The sequence below is a fragment of the Peromyscus eremicus genome, chromosome 8a (assembly GCF_949786415.1).
Source record: "Peromyscus eremicus chromosome 8a, PerEre_H2_v1, whole genome shotgun sequence".
NCBI classification, from domain to species: Eukaryota; Metazoa; Chordata; class Mammalia; order Rodentia; family Cricetidae; genus Peromyscus; species Peromyscus eremicus.
Window position 1 is genome coordinate 13,637,525 of NC_081423.1, and position 22,536 is coordinate 13,660,060.

The following is a 22,536-nucleotide window of genomic DNA, read 5'->3' on the forward strand; positions in this document are numbered from 1 at the left end:
GCTGTTGGGACTGGTGTGGCTATGGCCAGCTGAAGTACACACAGCACCCAGGCCCTTGCTCACCTGCAGCACCCTCCCCCTCCCGGCCTGGATCTGAACCCCAGGATGGGGCCAGCCAGCCAGAACTTGGGGCTGGGGACAATGACAGCTGCACCTGCCCAGAGCCAGCAGGATTTGTTCCCCTGGATTTTCCACATCATTGATTCCAAGATCAGGTCTGATTGCCCATGCACCCTCGGAGGCTTGCCAGAGGCAGGGTGGGGGCTCGGGGTAACTTGGTGTCTGAGTCGCCCAGAGAAGGTATGCCAGAAAGGGGCAGATAGACACGAGTCCTCTAAGCCTACTTCCCACCTTCATATACACGGCAAGAAAGCAGCTGATAGAAAGAATGCAGCCAGGAGCAGGGTCTAGACTAAGGGTCAGCTGAGGCGAGACCAGCTGGGGAAGCGGGAGCAATGTCTCCTTGGTCTTGAGCCATTCATGCTGGCAGAATGAAAGTGAGGCTGTAGCTCAGGCTCTAGAGCTGGAGCCCAGAATTTTCAAGTCAGGATCATTTAATGGTAGCCCCTAAGAGGGCAGGCATTAGCATCCTGGAGAACTGATGTTCTCCTCACTTTCTGTCTGTGTGGCCCTGGGTAAGTCCCTTCACCTCTCCGAACCATCCTAATCTACAGCATGGGGGATGTTGCAAGGACAAAGAGACAACAGGTGAGGGGCTGGTGACTGACTTGACAATGCTGTGAGGGTCAGGCAGTCTGTTTTTGTAGTTAGAGATTCGCCTGCATGTCATGACATCCTCATGTCGTGGAAGGACATGGATAAATGGGCAGTCTTGGAGAAGCAGGAAGCAGAGCCCCAGCAGGAGCTTGCCTTGGCTAGATTATCCCTGGTCCTATGGCACAAACAGCTTCAAAACTGCTCACAGGAGTGGGCACTGCCCATTGTAGAGGTGATTCCCAGCCAACAGCCACTCTCCTAAAAGCTGAAGGGTTTATTCCTAGAAAATAGAGCCCATTACCCATCCATCGTAGATTCTGGAAACAGTGGTGCAGTATTTTCCAGGCTTCCTAGACTTGGTCATGTGATCTATTCTTGGAAGGAGGCATCTTTCCTTGGGTGGATGTTGACTTGGGTATTTGTAATGCTGGGAGCTGCATTTATCATATTGCAACTGAACAGGGTGAGCCAAAATCATGTCAATGTGAAAAAGATACAAAACATGGGAAGGACATTCTGAAACCTCCATGGTTCCTAAGTTATTGTTACATAGAAGAATAAATAAACATACTGCATAAGCAATTTGTATTTGAAGAAAAAAGTATCCTTAATCAGAGATAGTGGTATGTGCTTAAAATCCCAGAAGTTGGGAGGCTAAGGCAAGAGAACCCTGAACATGAGCCAGCCCAAGTTATGTAGCAAGACTGTCTCAATAAACAAACATCATCCTAGTGATAGCCTTTGGGGACTGAGAAAGACATCTGAGCTGTTGTGGGGGTACACTTTATAGTAGATGCTCCCCAAGCTTCTTACTGCCCTCCTCTGGCCAGGGTAGGAATTGCAGACTTTTAGGTTTCTAAGGTGACCAGATCTGGGACCCTGTCACTCTGGGCATCCCAGGCCTCCAGAGTGAATTTGTGGAGTCATGAGGTCTCAGGAATGTTTTACATTCACTTCATCCATTGATCCAACAGCAACTGGCCCCAGAGAAGCGGGACAGGAGGCCATTCTAAAGCACTTGTTCCTATTCATGCATGTAGAAAACACCAAACCACAATGACCCACCAACTTCCAAAATGTGTTTGGTTACTGGTTTTACTTTTCCACTTGCTCCTTGAATCCCTCTGAGTCACCCATACTGCACGAGTCCCTAAAACATCTGTGCCTCAGTTTCCTTCTAGGAGAGAAGTTAATGTCCTCAGGTGGCACCACTGGTTCTGATTTGGGAGCAAAGAGCAGTCAAGGCTTTAAGACCCTCTTCGAAGGGCAGACGCCTGATGCCATGTACAAAGATGACCAACTAGAGGCTGGTCATCACTAAGGCCATCTGTTACAAGTGCGGTGACATTCGCCTGTGATCAGCACTTGGGAGGCAGAGGCTGGAAGATCTCGAGTGTGAGTCCAGCGTGGACTGCTTAGTGATACCCTGGCTTGAAAAGCCAAGGTATAAAAATAAAATCACATATCATGTGCTCTAGACTGTAGATGACCCGGTTTTGAATACTGAACTTGTCAGTTGTTTATAGTGTAAACCTGGACAAGTGATTTTTTTTTTTTTGACTCTCCTAGTCACAATGCCCACAACTACCCATGGGACAACCCATCATGCCCATTTTCTGCTGGGAAAACCAAATACTCTACAAATGATAGCTTTGATTTTCTGTTTCTTCTGTTGATGTTCTCATTACTGTTAGATTTCTGACATTTTTGAAGCTTGGCTCACAATTCAGGTGAACACAAGGAGTCCTACATACCAATGACAGCCCTTTAAGGAGGAGAGACTCTCCGTAAGTAAACTACAGCAGAGTCAGACGACCAGAGCAGAGCACCCTGACAGCAGCCACCTGGCTCTTCCCTTGGTTTCACGAATGGGGAAACTGAATATTAGAGAAAGGACTGGGGAGGACTCCAGCGTGGAGACCGAATCCCCCACCCTCCCAAAGAGGAAGCGCTTGGGGTTAGGGCCAGACACAAGGCAGTCGGGGTCTGGCTGTAAAGTACTAGAGAGAGGAGCAGAAGTGGGCGTTAGAAGGGAATAGAAGGTGGGGGAGAAAATTCAGACCTTGCTGTACTTCTTGCCATATTTTGAAATAGGTGCTGGGGATTGGAACATGCCAGGCCAGTGTTCTACACTGTGCTGGAGCCCAGTCCTGCCTCTTGCCCATTGATATCAGTTTCTCCATCCCTCTCCATGACCTACCCTTCCTCCTTGCTCACTTCTAGTATATGTCCTTGAAATCAAATGGACTCAAGCTTTATGAGGCTGGGCAGTTGAATTTTACTTATTATGACAGACATGCTTGAATGCAAGACTTTTAGGCTTCAGAGACCTGAGTAAGAGAGTGGCCTATTAATTACTTGAGTGAGTCTACATCTGTGGGGATCTACTGGCACCATGACAAGCAGTGACTATAAGGACAATTCATTCAGGACCCTGCCTCGAGACTTAGAGCTAGTGAGGGGTTCTGGGTTCTGATTGTAGAAGTGTGCTCAGGGTATGCAAATGCATTTAGCTAGGCACCATTACTACTGTGAAATTGTGGTAAACATCAATGACACATTTTTACAATGTTAGTTCAAAGCCTGGTGTGAAGCTCTGTTAACTCCATATTGCTAACATATTATAATAAATGTTACTATGACTAGCAGGGTCCACTCTCTTGCCATCAGTAGATATTTCTGAGTTGTGAGTTTGCTAGTCTCCTGAGTTCTGAGATCAGATAAGGATGGGGAAACTGAGGTATTGAAGCTAGGGGATCAAGGTCACAGGGCTCAATAGGAGCCTAGTCAGGCAGATCCCAACAATGCTTTCTCTTATCACATCATATCCTTCTCTTGCCTGGCTGCCTCTCAGGCGGCTCGTGTCTGCACCTAGCAGGGGCGTGGGCCCATTAATTCCCAGGCAAATGGGTTCTAGGCACGTGTGGGCAGCAGGTCCTGGGACAGCTCAAACAGGCTTAGACTGCCTAGTGCCCCATGGCAGCCGCCCCTCTGGCCTCTAAATGATGGTGTGGGGCACTTGAGTGTTTTCAGGATAAACAGGAGGGCTGGATCAACTGGTGGGGGGAGCAGGTATGCAACTCTGCCAAGTCAAAACAGAAAATGCAGGACTCCCTCTGTACTCTTTGAGGGGCACACCCAGGCCAGCTGGGGGTCAGCTTGGGCTTGGGGCTCCTCTCAGGGTCAATAGCAGTCACCACGAGAGGGGGTGCCCTGCTTTCCACCTACAGTGTGCTCCTGCCTGGTCCATCCTGGCAATCTCCGGGCGGGGAAACTGGGTATGCTAATTCTCTCCTCCCTGTTCCAGAATGGGAACAAGACCCCCCCATGGAGAAGATAGTGCACATCTTACTCCAGCTCCATCTCTGTCCTCTGAAGCCCTAGCACTGCTCTCTGTCCTCTAGCCAAGAGTCAGCTTGGGCCTCAGTCCCAATTCTCCCATCTACTTTTGTGGGAATTGGGACTGATAAGTAAATCTTTCTGTTTAATTCAGTTTCCTAATATGTTGTGAATACTAGACAGCTACTAATCTAATGGCTAAGAAGCCCGTGTTGCTGAATCTTGTCTCAGCAAGCAGCCCTACACAGCTCCCAGGGAGCATTACCACGTAGCTACAGGTGTGCCAGATCTGTAGATGCTTCTGAAACTACACAAACTCATGAACATACTCTGGATGTTGGCATGCAATCAGTCTTCTGTGTTTTTAATGTTGGAATCAGAAAGTACTATGTGCCTTATACTAACAAGTCTGAAGGGCAGGGTTGACCAGTAGGCCCTAGTTTGGCATTGACTTGTATTCCATTTGTTACTGAGAAGACTAAGAAGCTGACTGGAGGGAAGGGGAGTATGGTTTGCCCAGCTGTGCACAAGCCACCCTTTGGTAACACATCTGAACAGCCATTGAGATAAGGGCACCCTTCCTGCAGCACCTTGCTGGGCTTCCCAATCTCACTTCCTCATAGGTGTGTAATTACCCAGAAAGCCGTACCAAAGATCGACAGATGCCGGCTCCCCTGAAATGTCTGTGCCATTGAGGAGAAAGTCTGGTGGATGCTGGGGTGCCCCGCTGCCTCTCCAGCATTGGCGTACAAGCTGCAGAACTGTCAGTGAGCACTTTGCATCTGCTTTATCTTCAGGGCACAGTTACCTTCTGTTGTGGCGAGACACATTGTGTCTTCATTTTTACCCATGATATATAGATTTTTCTCTTAGGAATAGGGCTGTTTAAATTTAATTTAAGATAGTAAATAAATAATGTTCCAGGTGATTGGCAGACATGCAGACAGCATTGGAGCGGGAAGGAAGTGGCTGGATTCTGACATACACTGTGTTAGGTAAATGAGAATGGCCTTGTTCTTAACACAGCCCTGGAGGAACTTGTCTGACCACCCTGGAGGCAAGCGGCAGCAGGCCAGGCTGCACAGGGCTTGGATTGTGGGTAGTGGGTAATGGGAAGTCCAAGAGCCTGCTGGGACCCAAGTGCCCTGAGATGACCCAGAGATGGTCAAAATCAGTCCTGGAAGCTTCAGAAAGTCTGTCAAGACAAGTCAGGAGAGAGAACAAACTGAATATCCATGCTAGACTATCCATATAGTAATGCTTGTCCACTGGCATCAGTCTGACATCATATAAAAAGTTGAGGCAGGGCATTCGGAAGCCTGGGTCCTAGTGCTAGAGTAACTGCAATGTGTGGCTGTGATCTCCAGGGCCGTGGCAGGCTTCAACCCTCCTCCTCCTCCTTCAGCCTTCTGAGTTTGCATCCTTCTACAAAGTTCCTGTCTTCTTCGTGGCTCAGTTTCCTCACCTATGAAAGGAAATAATAACGGTTCCTGCTACTAGGACCTTTGTGAGGATGAGCGGAAAGCTATCATTTACACTACTTCACAGAGTGTGAGTAAAGATGTGCCTCAGGCTTCCCGGTGAGTAGCTCCTACTGTTACCCTCAGCACCATTTCAAAGCGTAAGTTTCCTGATGTGAGCGAGGAACTTCAGCACCTCCCTCCCTTGATTTGGGGTGCAGGGACCTGTGTCCGCATCTGGCTCCACTTGGAGGATGTAACTTTGGGTCAAAAACTCCTAAGCTCATAGTGCCTTTCTTTATGAAATGGGGTGAATGAAATGAGCTTGTGCAGGAGTCTTCCTGCATTCACTAAACTCTGGGGTGTGTGTGTGTGTGTGTGTGTGTGTGTGTGTGTGTGTGTGTGTGTGTGTGTGTTTACATAACCAGCATGTTGTCAGGTGCACAGGGATATCTAACCTAACACTTCTCCCCTCAGCACATGTGCATACATACATACATGGCGGGGGGAGCGAGCAGCTGAGACGTTGGTCTGAGGCTGAAAACCTCCTGGTTCAAGATCTTGACAACAGAGACAATACAAGCTCTATCAGCCCCAGGCAAGCATATTTGCATATTGGTAGAGAATATGGAACATGTAAACATCTCAATTCTAAAGGGTGGCTTGGTGGCTTGCAAATAGTAGGATCATTGGCCTTTATTCAGTCCCTCATTTCATTCGCTGAAGACTTCTGTGAAGCAGCCTTCTGATAACTTTCATTCCAAAAAAAAAAAAAAAAGGTTAAGTGGTTAGGAAAAAGCAAACAATTCAGAAATTAATAAAAATAAATAGACTTTTAAAAATCTTCTTTCTTCCCTTTGTGTTCCTTGTCTGTCCCCATCCATGTAAAGGATGTTAGTAGCTGGTGTGGATCGTCTCAAAGCTGTCTTTGGGATTGTAGAAACATCCTTGTTCATATATAGTAGAGGGAAAGAAGTCTCTCTCTCTCTCTCTCTCTCTCTCTCTCTCTCTCTCTCTCTCTCTCTCTCTGTGTGTGTGTGTGTGTGTGTGTGTGTGTGTGTGTCTCCTTTCTCTTCTCTTCTCTTCTCTTCTCTTCTCTTCCCCTCTCTCTTCTTCTCCCCCGATATGTGTATTTTGAGACAATGTCTTGCCATATAGGCCAGGCTGTGGCTTCAGGATCCTCCTACCTCTGCTCTTGAGTACTGAGATTACAAACGTGTTCTACTCCCAACTACACATAGCTCTCTGCGTGTTGTTTTCCCAACTGAATCATTGTTGTGGAATATTCTTTAACTAGGCAACGATGTGTTAGCTTTGTTTACGCTGCATCTGTTTAACCATGTAAAGATGTGTTGCTTTGCCTGTCTAAGGCACCTGATTAGTCTAATACAAAGCTGAACTGCCAACAGCTAGGCAGTGGAGGGACAGGCAGGGCTGGTGGGCAGAGGGAATAAGTAGGAGGAACTTAGGCTCCTGAGAGAAAGGAGAGAATGAGGGAGAAAGAGAGGGAAACAGCCAGGCAGCTGCCAGACAGACAGACTTGGAGTAAGACATACAGAATGAAAGAAAGGTGAAAAGCCCCGAGGCAAAATGTAGATAAGGAGAAACAGATTAAATTAAGTTATAAGAACTAGCAAGAAAGGAGCCTAAGCTAAGGCCAAGCATTCATAACTAATAGTAAGTCTCCATGTCTTTCTTTAGGAGCTGGTTGGTGGCCCAAAAGAAAGCCTGCTACCAATCGCAACTGTCTCCTGGTGGACCACCAAGCCCTCATGATTATCCAGCGCTTCTGAATCCACAAGGGTAGAGTCCCAGAGCTGACTGACTTCCCTGACCCCTTTCCCTATGGATTTGCAAAAGTCCTGGAAGTTTTTCCAGTCTCCTCTTAACAATCACACCATTGCTTCACGTGCTGCCCATATGCATAGATTCTTACAAGCTTTCCTTGCTCCTGGTTATAGTGTCAGAAATACAATTTCTAGTCGAGGTGAAAAGAGCATTTGCAGCTTTTTCTTTTCTTGAGCCAGAGATTGATTGATTCAACACAGCATTCCAAAGAGCCTGAAGATGTAATGCAAAGGGGTAGGGCCATGCTGACTATGAGCCAGCCATACTACATCTGTGAGTGATCTTGTCTACCCTCCCATTTCCCTGACACTGGGAAACAGGGATCAAGAGTCACCATTGTGTGATATGGACTTGGAAGTTCCCAGAGAGGAAAGGACATACCCTAGTTGGGGTATTCTGAGTCCCTAGCCCAATGCATATTGCTGTAGAGCCAACACTATCACCAGCTCACAGCCACTGCTGTGAGTCTGTCTAGCTGCATGCAGATGCCTGGTGTGAGAGACCAGAAAGATTCCAGAAGTGAGAGCTGTCTCGTGTGAGGGCAGTGGGACAGCCCAAGAGGCTGCCTCTGTGTAGAACAGCAAGTGTCATTAATGTTTCTGCTCCCCTTCTTCCTGGAACCAATCCATCAAAAGTCTGGCTACAGCTGTCTTCAATAGAAAGGTGGAGGGACCCCGTATCTGGTCTTCTGGAGGAGGTGGGGCAGCCTCTTTTTGTCCTCATCCCTCATTGGCTGGGTGGAGGGGTGGTAGGGGGAGCAGGTGTTTTGTGGATGGGTGGCAGGGCCTGTCAGAACAAACTCACTGAAATCTCAGGGGGCAAAAGTAGATCAGACCATAGAGGAATGGTAGCATTCTTTATCCCTTAGAAACCTTAGGGGCAGAATTTCCCACAAATTCTGAGTCATTGAGTCTGGGAAGAAACTTATGGCTTGTAACCATTCCAATAACTAATCTGAAGAGTAAAGAGGTAGAGATGGACAGGTTACAGATGGGATGCAATGGGATGGGATGGGGAGATACAACGCAGGGGAAGGTATGTCTGAACCAGTGAAGGGAGAACCAAGACTGGCATAGCTCTCACCCGTACTTCTCACAAAGAGGCTCCTGTCACTAGAGAGACACGACAACAGAGCCAGAGACCACCCTAAACCAAAACCATTCTCTAGAAGCAAGGCTGTAGCCAGCAGCGGTTCCCAGTGACAACTGGCTTTTTTGATGCTCATTCGCCACCCTGAACCCTTCCTTCCAAGGGACTTCACAGAGTGGCTGCAAGTGACCAGGGCAGACAGAGCAGGAGAGCCACTGCTCCCAAAGTGAAATCATGGCGATGATCCAAGCACAGAGGACCAGAACTGAGGAGCCTGTTATCTAGAGGCAGAAAGGGTTCAAAAATAGGATCAACCGAGAGCGCCAACCCCAGACCCTCCTCCCCGCTGCCAGCCACCTTCCTGCCAATGCTTCCGTTCAAGGACCACAGACATTTGGTCTGATCAGGACTGAGCTGTTTCAGGAAGAGGCCATAGCCAAGAATAGATACTTAGTGCTTCCAGATGTTGAACAATAAAATGCGTTTCAGTCTTCCACGTAGAACAGACCTCAAGGTAGGAGCCCAAGACAGAACCCACTCTTGAGAGCAAGGGATAGACAGTGGGCCAGGTGCCTTCTTCAACCCCAGGCTAGTCTCTTGGAAGTGAAAGGTCTCGGGCTATAAAACCAGACAGCCCTGGGTTCTGAGACTACCCTAAGTACTGACTACTCTATGTTCTCGGGCAGGCCACCTTACCTTTCTGAGCGTGATCTAGTCCCTTGCCATAAAGAACAGGTAAGAACTAGCATGGAGGTGGGAAATACATAGGGTAGCATTTATGAAGCTCTAAGCTTGGGGCTAGGCAGGGAATCATCAGTAAATGCCCATGTTCTCCCCTTTCCCACCCTTCAGGATTTTCTGTCACCTGCTGGGTCTTTCAGAATTCCACTGGACCATTGACCAAAATGGCATAGTTTCTGATTGAGAGATCTGGGGAGGGTCCAGGAGCCTAGCTACCAGGGGACCCAGAACCTTACAGTGAGTAGAGATCAAAAGGGCTGGGCACAGCCAGCCATAAGAAATGTCCTGGGTACCATTGAGTCCTGAGTGGTCTTAAGAAATGCAGTCTTTGTTAGCATTTAGGCATCTGCACTGGCCGGTCTTTAGGGTCCTGACAGGATACGTCCTCAGCTGCAGCCATTAAGAGCACCCTCTGTGCACATTCACTACTTTACCTTATAAAAGGCAGGCCTTGCCCACCTCTTGTCTCTTTCTTTTCCTTCGCTCTCATCCCCAGGGACTGGTCTCTGTCCCCTCTCTGCCCCTTCTCTCCCCTCCCCTCAATAAACCTCCCACGTAGGCCCTGTTGTATAGTGTGTCTCCTTCCTGCCGTTTTTAATACACAACAGTCTTGGCTAGAGGTCACTCAATATACCACTGCCGTCTTCCAGCCAGGCCGTACTGCCCCTATCACTAGAGGGAGAGTGATCCCTCGTATCAGTTGGTCCGGTTCATCTCATGTATTGGACAGTGTGAGGATGGTGGGGAGAGGGACATCAGGACAGATCGCATGTTCTAATTCAATGTACCTTCTGTCCCTCTACCTTTGAAACCTAGCTAGACACAGCCTTGCAGCCAGTTCAGTCCAGTCCTTGTGTTCTGTCTGGGTTTGTTAAGACTGTGCTGCCCTCTTGAGGTCATCTGCTGCAGTTCAAAACCCCATCACAGCTTTTCAGAAGCTGGGAAGGTCTGGGCTGGAACAGAGGGGGCTGGTTGGAAGCTGAGAAAGCTCAGCTTCTGCCCTTGGCACCACTCAGTGGTGAGTGCTGAGAACTCATCCATGATGGCAGCAGGGTGCAAAACGGAGGGGTGACACACTGGGATGGTCCAGCTGTTCCCAGTTTCTCTGCCTGCAAATCCTAACGGTGTCTCCCACACTCAGCCTTCAGAGAAGCGGATGGTTACTTGACTAACAGCAGACAATGATAGGCATCAGGATTACAGGTACATTTTATTGAGCACTTGTGAGCAAGGCAGTGCGTTTTACCACAGCACCTCATTACATCTCTCTAAATGCCAACTTTTGATGGAGGAGCTAATAATGTCTTCATTTGTACAAATAGGAAAACTAAACCTCAATGTCCCAAATCACACACTCATGAGGAGGAGAGCCATGGTGAACCCAGACCCCTGTCCTTCACGGCCTCCCCCCCCACCCCCGTCATGTCCTGCCTCCCTGTGGGTGTAGTGTGCCTCCAGCTATCACCTTCACACCTTTCTCCTATCTGCTTTCATCCATTCTTGGTTCTCCTTTGTCTTCCTTTGGTTTACATGTCAGCCTCTCCGAGTCAATGCCAGCATAATGTCCTGGCGTAGGGGAAGCTGCAGTCTGTACACGGCAGAGCGGGTACTTCTATTTAGACTGTGAAGTAGGGAGCCACGATCCACAGGGGTCTATGGGGCTCCTGGATGCCAATGCAAAATATCCCCCAAGCCACAGCCCATTCTCAGGCTGGCACAGACTCTGGGATGCTCAACCAGGCAATTTTGGGCTTGTGGTCAAGGAGGCAGCTGAGTACCATCATCTGTGAGTTATAAGGACAGCAGCTCTCAATTAGTGAACACCGCTGGCTTCAGGCATTGGGCACATTGCAGAAAAAGAAGACACGTTGTGACATTTGTGGAGCTCAATGAAGAAGACACGTTCTCCGTTCACTGTTTCCGGAGATCCCCTCTCCTTACCAGGAGCCCTGGGCACTGGAGACAATGATCTGGAAATAGCTCTGTTGTTCGTTTCTGACAACAGCTGCCACTCTGTCCTTGAATGGACTGCAGAGTAAAAACCTCAGATCTGGGAATCCAAGGGTGTAGGAAAGAGTTCCAGCTGCCACTTAGTCCGATCACGAGGTCTGAAGAATTAAACATAGTCATAAGTTCCTGGCATTTTCATATTTCAACCAGAAGCTATTGCCCTCACCCCCTCCCTGGCCACACAGAATCACACACTGTGTCCCCTCTGCCCACCCAGAGCCCATCAAGGTACATGGTAAGCCATGTGGAAGAAACTCATTTCTCCATCTACAGATGAGGACCACTACTACCTCTAGTGGTTGACAGTGATAATACACTTTCCGCTCTTGACACAAAGTAGGTCCCCATGAGTCCTCTGTTGCTGCATGTTGAGGACAGGGCCTATCTGGAGGTGGTTCTAACTGAACTATTGAATTACAAATGGAACACTGTCCCCACCCTTCAGTTAACTTGTGACTCATTTATCCCCATCAAGGGTTAGTTCCCAGCAATGGACATGCTTCACAACACCAGAGGTCACATGTGGAAATTGGGAACACTATTACATTCCCTAATGGGCTTCAAAATAGCTAAGCTATCAGCCCAGTGATCAAAAAAACCGCAGGCCTGCTCTAGAAACTGAAGTGGACTTCCTTTTATTCAGGAAAAGAATTGTCAGAGAAACTGGCCATTGTCTAAACTCTCACCTCAATTTTTTTCCTGTGCTGAAAAACTATAGGCCCCTTTCCAGTTCCATCAAGGTCCAAGAGGGAAGGCACTTTGGAGAATTGTAGTCTGGCCATTGCCTGACAGAGAAAGAAACTGAAAGTTCAGAGAGAGAAAGGGACAGAGAACACAGATCCTCACACACCTGGATTCGCTTTGTGACCGGGTAAGGACAACATTGTCTCCATCCCACAAACAAGGGTGTCCGAGTTCATAGGACTAGAAGGATTTGCCTGCCATCACCGGCCATACTGCTTCATTGCCAAGGCTGGTCCAGAACTTCTATGTATTTCCAGGAGGCATCAGTGATCCTGGAGGGAGCCAGACATGAGCACGCTTCTCTGACCAAAAGCATGACCTGACAAGGGATGAGAGAGCACACTTGCTAGGTTGGCACAACTGTTGAGTGTGGGTACAAAGCAGTCACTCAAATCCATGAAGATGGATGACATCACTTCCAAAGGCCATCCCTGTGAAATATCAGGAAATGTATCTCCTGCCCTAAAGAAGCTGAAGGCTGCCTAAGGAACCAAGGGCAACTCCCAGGAACCAATGAGAACAGTGTTGCTCAGTAGTCTAAAGGACTGGACTCGTGTGCACCACATGAATGACTGGGATGGGGCATTGAACTTCTGGGGAGATGGAATGCTCCATATTTGATTATGGTGATAGCTATACAAGTTAAAAGCTCTGTAAAGATTTGCTAGTACTCACTGAGACAAAACTGTTTCTTATACATAAATTATACTACAATAAATTTGGTTATTAAAAACGATATGGACACATTATAGTCATTGCACAAATAAATGCAAAATAATGATGACTAGAATAAGAGCTATGAGGGATGTTAGGGAGTATGAGGCCACCAAAGACTTGGTCTAGTCAGACAGATTGAGAAAGCTTTCCCCTGGAAGTAATATTAATCTGAGGTTAGAGTACAGGTAGCATGGACTAGGGGACATGGGCCGAGAAGATAGCATAGGCTAAGCACCTGCCTATGCTCAAAATGGCTCTGATGGAGATCGTTGAAAGTAAACATACAGTGGCTAGAGAAGGGGCTGCTAGGGACTAAATTTTATAATAACAAAATTTATTATTATTATTATTACTATTATTATTATCTGTAATAAGAGGTAGTCTTGCTGTAATAAGGGCCAGCATTTTTCCTGAGGGCATCCCAAGTCCACCAAGTACTGGACGGAGGTACAGTGACAGCCCACAGTTAACACGATGGAATCAGTCAGTATGTACCTCTTCCTCCTCCTGGCTGGAGGGTTCCTGAAATTAGAGAAAGGTCTTGATAACCCATGCAGCCCCCAAAGTAATTTCAGCAGCACTGATCCAAAAGGGGTGCACAGAACAATTCTGAATGAGTGAATGAATGAATGAATGAATCTCACTAGGATCCAGTGTGCTTTTTCAAAGTTATCTGATAAATAACAGTATAGACTAATGTAATCCTTCTCTCCCAACTGAAGGCATAAGATCAAGGATGAGGGGCCTGCACCTCCAAATTGCTCATTGCAATCTCTGCCCCTGAGGACACAAGGAGCCTGCAACTGCATGTGTGGGGGCACCTAGACCCCTTTGTCAGGCTCTACCCGTCACTACTGCAGTAGACCCTTTAGCCTATCACATGTGACCTCCCTGGGGCCATCCCGCTGCACCGTAACCTTCCTACCTCAGCACTCCTGGAACTCATCTGTGATCTCGGTACAGCACAGGTTCTCATATATCATTGCCCTACTCCTAAAGCATCTGAAAGCACCTCTCTTGGAGCTACTACTGGGTAACAGTTTGCACTGCCCTTGAGAACTCAGCTCAAGTTGCTGCTCCTCTGCACAGCATTTAACCTTCTCTGCCCATCTGGCCTCATTCGACATTACCTTGGCTCACACCTCTCTGAAGTACAGTCTTGGTCCCTGCTCCATTCTCCCCCATGGCTTCCTTATTCAAGAATGGTCTCTGCTATCTTTCTTTTCACTCTGATGTCCAGCATGAGGCAGGATAAGGTGGAACAGGAAAGGTTGTAAGAGAGTTGAGGTAGCTCTCTAAAAGGCCCATGACCTGAAGGACAGACAAAAATCATTAATATTGATAAGGAATCATGTGGACATCTATAAATAGGTTTTCCCCTGTGATTTTATTTCCAAGTTTCCCCTTGGTGGATGGTTTTCAGGACTTCCAAGGCTACCCTGAGGATCTTTGCTTTGTTACAAGTCCCTGGGTCTGTTCCCTTTGCACAGCCCTTTCCTAACCCTATCTTCAGATCTCCAGTCATGACCTTCTGCACCGCAATGTCTCCGCCTCTGTCACATCCACAGTGAGATGTCAAGCCACATACGGCTGCATCACTACCACGGGCTTCAGAAGGACTCTTCTGTACCAAGAAACATGGCAGCAGTGTAGACAAAGTCACAACATCCAGAATAAAGAGAAAGGTCTGACTTCTTCTTACATTTTTTGAGATGGATTAATTTATCCTGTGATCTTTGAGTGAAAAATTGGCCGTTTTTTCTGCAAGACCATATGGTAAGGTTTAGAACACATTCCAGCTAAGCACAGAAGATAGATAAAGTGCCCGCTAAGAACAGAATCACCAGCTCTTCAGTGAATCAAGTACCAGCTCTGCACATTTGGGCCCTGGCTTGCTGAGGGTTGGTCATAAACACCTTCAACACGATGCTGACCATACGACTCACACTGAGGATGGATTTGCTCAGCCGTTTACAAATAGGCCAGGAGTGGGTCAAGGGAAACCGAAAACACTGACTGCTTAGCAGTGGATCTCTTTCCCTCTCCACCTGTATTTTAAAAACCATTTTAAATGTGAATGTCCCAGTATAAAAGGAACCACAGAAAGTGCCTAAAATTCAGAAACTATGAAGTCAAGGGAGAAGCCAGGCATGGCATGGTGGCAAACACTTGTAATCCCATCATTCTAGAGGCTGAGGCAGAAGGATCACTGTGAGTTTGAGGCCAGCCTGGGCTATATAGTGAGTTCAGGATGAGCCTGGGATACATACTAATATTCTGTCTCTAGAAACAAAATAAATTAATACATAAAAATAAATGTGATCCTATCACCCAAATATATCATTTTGCTTTCATTTCTCTACACAGATTTATATTATTGTTCTTGATTGAAGAGATCATTATTTATAAAATGTTTACAATAAAAATGGCATTTTTGGTGCATTAGAAATGGGAAAAATATTGAAAAATAATGCTAGCTCTGTAGCCTTAAGTGTTAACATTCTGTCATATTCGGGCCTGACTTCCAGTCACACCCCACCCTGAGGATCCTTGACTTTAGGGTTTTCTTGGTTGTTTTGCCATAATGTTGGCTGTGGAAAGGTAGGGCTCATGATTTGTTCTTAATGTATGGTAGTCCATCGTGAGCCAAATCAAAACTCATCTAACCACTTCTAAGCTGTTGAGTATGTAGGTTGTTTAGAGTCTGTCATATTCTCAAACAGCAAGAAAGGAAACATCTCTGCTCTGGGCCACCGCTAAGGGAGTCTGTGGTCACCAGTACTTAGAAGAAGTCACAGGGCAGCCCCTGTGTGGCTCCCAGACATCATAGTCTGAGCTTCACCCACTCTCCACTGCTGTTCTTTCAGTACATATCTGAGCTGCCCAGGTCCTGAGAGCATCAGAGGCACGGAAATGACCGTGTCTTTCCCACAATATCTCTTGCATCCTCCCACCAGTGTGGGCCTGATCCCTGTGAGTATTGAAAATGTGCTCACACCCACAGCATGCAGAAGTTCAGAGGGAAGTAAAGAGTAATGTATGTGATGGATGGTCTTTCTTCTGATTACACACATACAACACACACACATATATACATATGCTCATACACACATCACACACACATACACACATATATACACATATGCTCATACACACATCACACACACACGTATATACACATATACTCATACATCACACACACACACACACACACACACACACACACACACACACACACACATACACACACACACACACCAGCCCCCTATTCTCATTCCAGAAACACTGCAGTTCCCGGTGTACTCTTCCAGAACTTACTTACACATTTTCTTCTCTAACCACCTTTTCAACAACTCTCTCCTTTCCTCTCCTCTCCCCTCCCCTTCTCTTCTTCCTCCTACATCTTCCTCTCTTCCCCTCTCCATCTCCCCCTCCACTACTTCCTCCCTCCCTCCTTCCTTCCCTCATGTTTGCCTGTTTATTTGTTTGAAACAGCATCATTGTATGTAGTTCAGACTGGCCTGAATCTCGCAACTGTCCTGCTTCAGCTCCCTGAGCTTTGGGATTACAGGCATGGGCCACTACACCAGGCCAGCTGTTTTTTTCCTGTCTGCCCATGTGGCTATTCGTCTCTCCATCCTTACTAAGCACTCTGCTTCTTTAATGAATGTTCAGCACAGAACAGTTCAGAGGAAACTTGGGGGGTCAGATCCAGCTCCCCAGCCAGGCAACCAACTGACTTTACAACTTTAGGGAAAATGACCTGCTACTCTCTGCCTCCATTTCCTCCTGAAGAAAACTGTGCCCATTCCATACTCAAGTACGTCTTGAACCATGGAGACTTAGAAGCACTGGTCACGTCTATAGAGTCTTACTTTTTCCAGACCCGCTGTGGGAAAGATAATGATGGTGGTTTCCCACCCTAATGAGGTGGCGGGGGAGGGGGGCAGGGTGGCCCGGCCACCACCAGCATTGTTCGGCCGTGCCAGCACCCCACGGACTAGTGAAGGGAACAGGGTGATATTTCATAAACATTACCTCACGTGTTTTGTGGGAGATAAGCTGTTTGCTAAACTTTGTCAGAGGAGCGGGCTTGGGAGAGCCTTCCATGTGATCATCTCCAGGACAGCTGATGCCTGCTTGGACTGGCTCTGGGGACCTCCAGCTTGGCTTGCCCAAAATACAGGAACTCAAAAGTGGAGCTGGCTCTATTTAGTGTAAATAGAGGCAAATGATCTTGAAGGACTAAGGGGTCACGCTAGGAAAGAGACTTCCGCCTCCTCTGGTCAGGAGCTGGGGGTCTGTAAGCACCTGAAAGCCAACCACACACCTCAGGGAGCTTTCACCTCCCATGTGGTACTAACTCACTCTGCGGTTGCTCTCCATGATGGGTTTACACAGGCCGGGACCTCCACGTGGGCAGCTTGGTGTGGAGATGGGAGTCGGGTGGGGACCCTGCTCAGTCAGGGAGTGGAGCCTGGGGAACCCAAGTTGGCCCCTAGCTCCCCTGACTACCACATGCTTCCTTCCCCCAAGAACGAAAGGCTCATGGGGGATTGGTAGTGGTATCTTGGTGGTAACCAGAATGCCCCCTCCCTCCAGGCCCATGCCTGTAATCAAGGCGGCCTCTCCCAGAGAACAGAAAAGCACAAAGGCCCCCCAGTCAGAGCTCAACAAGGGTGACCAGGCCCGCACAGGTTAGCTGGTTCCTCTGCCCATTAACAAGTGAGGAAACGCTACCGCAGCCTTGCCAAAACTGTGAAAGGTTCAAGACCTTAGTACTTAACACTTCGAATGTAGTTCACCCAAACAACATTAGCAAGTGCATCTGTCACTTAATGATGATACTAAAGGTCTGAGTTGGATGGCTTCATGAAGACCAGGCCTCAGCCGAATTTCTACCCAGTTCTGTCTTGGTGGCCAAACATGAGAACAGAGCACAGGGAGTTAGTTCAGTGAGGCCTGCAAGCATTGAGGGGAGTTGCTGTGTGGACTTGGGGCTATTTGGGAAATGTGAGCTGCAAGACGTTGGCCGCACCAAAGGCGTAGCCTTGGTGTTGGTGCTGCCACGGGCAGAAACGGTCCAGGAGGCCCTGGCCCAGTGTGTCTCTCTGGAAGAGCATATTGTCTCTTGGACCCCAACTGGGGTCAAATGGCATATTTCACTGTGGCCAGTGAGCTGATTGAGCTTTGCCTCTCCAAGCTTCTGTTTCCTCATCTGCAGAACACAGATGATGATTCCCACCTCCCGAAGCTAGGATGCAGAATAACAGAGACACCGTATGTGCAGAGTTTAACTCAGTACCAGGCATGATGTCGGCACCAGCACACAGGAGGAGACATTCCCGGACTCATAGGGGAATGAAGGGACGTAGGTGATAAAGGCTATGGCTATCTACATCCCCTCTCCACTTCTGAGAATAACCCCCAAGAACCCCGAGCAAAGAAAATGAAATGGAGGGGAAGCTGGGAGAAGGAGCTCTCTCTGCTTTCCCTTGCCCTCCAACTCCACACACAGCTCTGGAATAAGCAAGCCTCATTCTCTGGCAGAATTAAATGGACCAGCTTGGGCCTGAAGACTGGACATGGGAGAGCGGTCTCCTTCAGGAGACATGTGCTTTTAGGCTCATATTCTTCACCGGGCTTCACTGACTCTGGTGAGTGGGCAAGACAGATAGGCAGATGTTATCTTTATAATAGCTATCGTATGTGTGGCTCTTACTATGTGTTTATTTCCTATTGACATTATACTTCCTATGTGAGTTCCTTAGCCTCTTTGAGGCCACAGTTATTTATGTATAACTTGGAGGAAATGATGTCTACTTAATATGGTCAATAGCAGTCTCATGTATATAAACAAGAACAGTGTCTCATGAAGCACACATATATTAAAACTATCTGAGATTTGCTGTTACTTGTAGGCACTATTGTAGACACTATGCTAAATAAGTTCTTTATGTTTATCAGGAAAACCTTAAGGCATTGCTTGTTTTAATTCTCACATTGTAGCTCAAGGAATTGAGAAGGAAACACAACCCTAGACCACTGCCAGCACTTGGTACATCTGACTTGCAAAACTGACCCTTTTATTCCCAAATTATGTTCCCATTCTTTAGTGGCTTATTAAAGACGTCAAAGTAGGAGGCTGCCATCAAGTGTCACTTTAAAATCAAGCACTGTGACTGTGACATCCACAACCAGGAAACAGGTGGATGGTGCTGACCTTGGCTGTGCTGATCTGAGCTCCCCTGACAGGAGCTCCATAGGAAGCAAGAATTCTGAATTAAAGGCAGTTTGGGAAACATTGATTTCATCCCTGAATTCACAGCTGAGGAAACAGAATCCAGAGTCAGGCTTGTGAGCATCACTCACCGAGTGAGAACATGGCCCGGCTCCGCAGAGTGACCCACCCTGTCACCCACCACTCTACCTGATCCCATTGCCCCTGGGGTCTACTTTCTTCAAGTCCTCTTTCTGATGGACACACCATAGCTACCTAAGTCCTCACCACGACTGGCTGATCCTTGTTTACTTGAAGACTCTGTTAATTGCAGATGACTCTGTCGATGCCCCACCAACACCAAGCCCTTGTGTTTGGCTTTCACATCCCGTGCTTCCTAATTCCATTCCTGGGGCTTAATTATGATTACACAGCTTTATTACATAGAGTTGATTTTAAGTAATGGCCCTAATTAAGAGTGAATTTTAATTAAGCTTAATTCAGAGCCTGCCTCCGATTGCCAAAGATTTGCAGCCTGAGCCGAGGAATTGCTGTAGCGCAGAACTCACATGTGACTTTGTCTCTGCGCTGCGGCTGCTGCTATTGCTTTGTCCACGGCCCATCTGCACCTGCTCCATCCATTCCTGTCCCCTGGAGCACAGGTCTTCAGCAGGCTGCAGGAGTAAGCTAGATTCCACCTTCCAGAGGCAAACCTAAATCCCATGAATGAGAAAACAGGAGTCACTTGGCCTGGAGGTGGGGAGCCTGGACCTTGAGGACACAAATTTATTAGACACATCACCTATCCTGCTTAACACTAAGGCTGCCCACCTTTCCCCAACTGCTCATAAGACCCACTGTAAGATGAAGAGATGTGAGAGGCCAGGGCACACAGGCAATGAGGACAGGGGAGGATGATGCCAGGCCTATTCTCAGCGCCCGTGGTCTTGTTTCAGTGTGACTTTTGAGAAAACAGCAGTGAATAACCAGAGTGTAGCAGAAGGCAGCCTCACTCTTTCTTTGCCTTTGCCATTGCACCAAATCTCAGAGGGTCACAGTGCTGTGCCAGTGTATTCTGGCACAGCCACAGGCACTATAGAGTCAGGGGAATTAAGTCAAGTCATTTTTAAAGGAAATTCCATCCTACCTTTAGAACTGCCATAAAGTACTATTATTGGGGAGGCATTTTTACAAAGCAATTAAAGCTTAACACCTCCAAATCAGAAACTGTTACCTTCAAAATGCCCAAGACCAAGGGCTGCCTTTTCCTTTTCAGATGCAAGTTTACAAAGCTGAGATTTTTGTCTTTCATGCATTCTGAAGGACTGAGAGTTAGAAAGACAGCTTGTGATGTCGCTGTAGGGTGCAGTGTGAAGTGGAGTCCTGTCCTAATGCCACCTCAGACCAACTCTCGTTTGCCCAATGCTGGAGATCACCACTGAGCAAGGAAGCCCAAGGCTCCCCGCTTTCCCTGAAGACCACCCTGCATCACCATGTGAATGATACAGTTCTACACAAGAGTCCAGGCCCTCTGAGCCCTGCCACGAGCCAAGGGCATGTGTGAACATTTTGGGGGTTGTTTCAAGTGAGAACATAGTGAACTCAATGCATTGTCTAAGGCTTGCTGGTGAAGTTTGCCTGACGGTAGAGGCTAGTGCCATCTATCCATGCTGAATGTCATTGCCATGCTCACATGCTGGCTAATGAGATACCTGCCTTGGAAAATCACCCACAGGAAAATAGGATTCAATTACCTTGAAAGTAAGAGGGGCGACTTCACTCACAAATGCTATACTTAAAGCTCAGTTTGAAAACAACCACTCAATTATTTCCCAGGCTAAGTTAAAAGGAGAAGGGGTGGGGGGACAAAAGAGGAAAAGAGAAATCATGTCTCAACCCCTTCCCATCTACTCCTCGTATTGAGTGACTCTTCCTTAGGCTGGAAACAAGACAAGAGGACTTGAAACACAGTAGACAAGCATCCTGTGACGTTACTGATCCAGCTACAGAAACTTCCACTGGAAACTGGGTATCAAGAAGACTCTTTTTTCTACCCTAACCAACTTGCACAGACACCACCAGGTCTGGGGCTTCCTCCCCCAGCACAAAGATCAAATAGTGAAAAGATGTCTGTTCTTTTTTCTAAGGGTTTGGGGGTAAAGTCACCACCAGATTCTTCAGCTAAGCCCATCTTCCATCCTCCATCTTCTCCACCAATGAAACCCCACAGGAAGAGCAGAGGGGACACAGCCTTGGTCTAAATACAAAGAAGTCCCAGAGACTCACCCATACTAAATAATGCAACCCACACAACCACCCCATTACAGTCACAAACTCATTCGTTTTGAGTATTTTCATTCTGTTAGCTCAAAGTAAGGTATAGGAACAATGGTTTTGTGATCACCATGGATGGCTTCCCAAGACAACTATTTTCTTCTATCACCAGGAATTGCACCCATACCTGCCTGGCAGTTGAATTCCTATGCTGAAAGTTATCCACAGTGGAACTTGAGGCCTCGGTCCCCTCATCTGTAAAATGGGGACAGCAGCAGCACCTACCTTGCAGGACTGTGGTGAGGGTTTAATGAGATAAGGCTTAGCACACAGCAAGTGCTCAGTGGTGGTCAGTGGTTAACATTAACTCTGGCTCAAGCTTGTGGAGCAGTTTATCAGAAGCTCCTGGGTTGCCTGATGCAAGAGAGAGGATCTTGTGCTCAGGAAGGCCCACAGGAAGTGATGAGAGCTCAGCTCCCCCATGAACCTCAAAAACGCATTGTGTTCTTGCTTGCTTTCCCGAGGACCCAGCTGGCAGGGCTGGGGGTGATGGAGCCCAGACCTGCTCCCTCTGATGATCAGGTCAATAGTGGATCTCTTGAGGATCCTGGCAGGTACCATGTGCATCTCCCCAAACCTGCACGCATATGCACGTTCTTCTTTTCTGAGCATTGCCTCTTCACGTTTGGGCAGCCAGATCCCTGCAGATAGAATAGCTATCCAGGCCCGAAGCAAAACCCATTGCTGATCCCCGAGTGAGGCCCAGTGCATTTCAGCCTGGGGATTTATACCAAGCAGAAAAATCCACAGAATAGAAAAATGCAAATCAATTGTAGAATATAATATTATCATTGTCAACATGAAAGACTTTTATTTACTGCTCCTTAAAAGAAAATACACCATAGTGCCATTTGTTTCAGGGAATGCAAAAAAGGTTTCAACAACTAACAGGGCATGTTTCTGAGCAAAATATGCCCCATATGTGATGTTGGAACACATATTGTCAGTGGCCACTTGTGTGTCTGTGTTCTCGCAAACAAACCCATGACCTGGAGTCAGAGAAGGTCACTTCCAGCCTGCCTCTCTGAGCCACAGGCCATCTATTTGTCACTGTCCACAAATGAACCAGGCAACACTCTAAGACAGGCCATGGAACACGCACATCTCAGGATAAGATAGCTGAGCAGCTGCTGGCTTTGCTTCCAGAGGGACAGTGATGGAGCTCAAACACATAAATGGCTCTAGGCAAAGGGATGTGATAGAGCCAAGCTGGGAAGGGGAGAGCGCTTCTCTTCTCTAAGGCAGTGATTCTCAACCTGTGGGTCACACATCAGATATACTGCCTATCAGGTATTTACATTACAATTCATAATAGTA

General features: G+C 47.5%; 1 long non-coding RNA gene across 1 annotated transcript; it reads right to left on the reverse strand.

The window, feature by feature from the left end:
• Positions 1 to 11,570: 11,570 nt before the first annotated feature.
• LOC131915891 (uncharacterized) lies at positions 11,571 to 21,900 on the reverse strand. The gene is made up of 4 exons (XR_009380462.1): positions 21,445 to 21,900; positions 19,455 to 19,598; positions 13,796 to 13,976; positions 11,571 to 12,267 (listed from the first exon to the last, which is right to left on the reverse strand). It is a non-coding gene; the product is annotated as an uncharacterized LOC131915891 (long non-coding RNA).
• Positions 21,901 to 22,536: the final 636 nt, after the last annotated feature.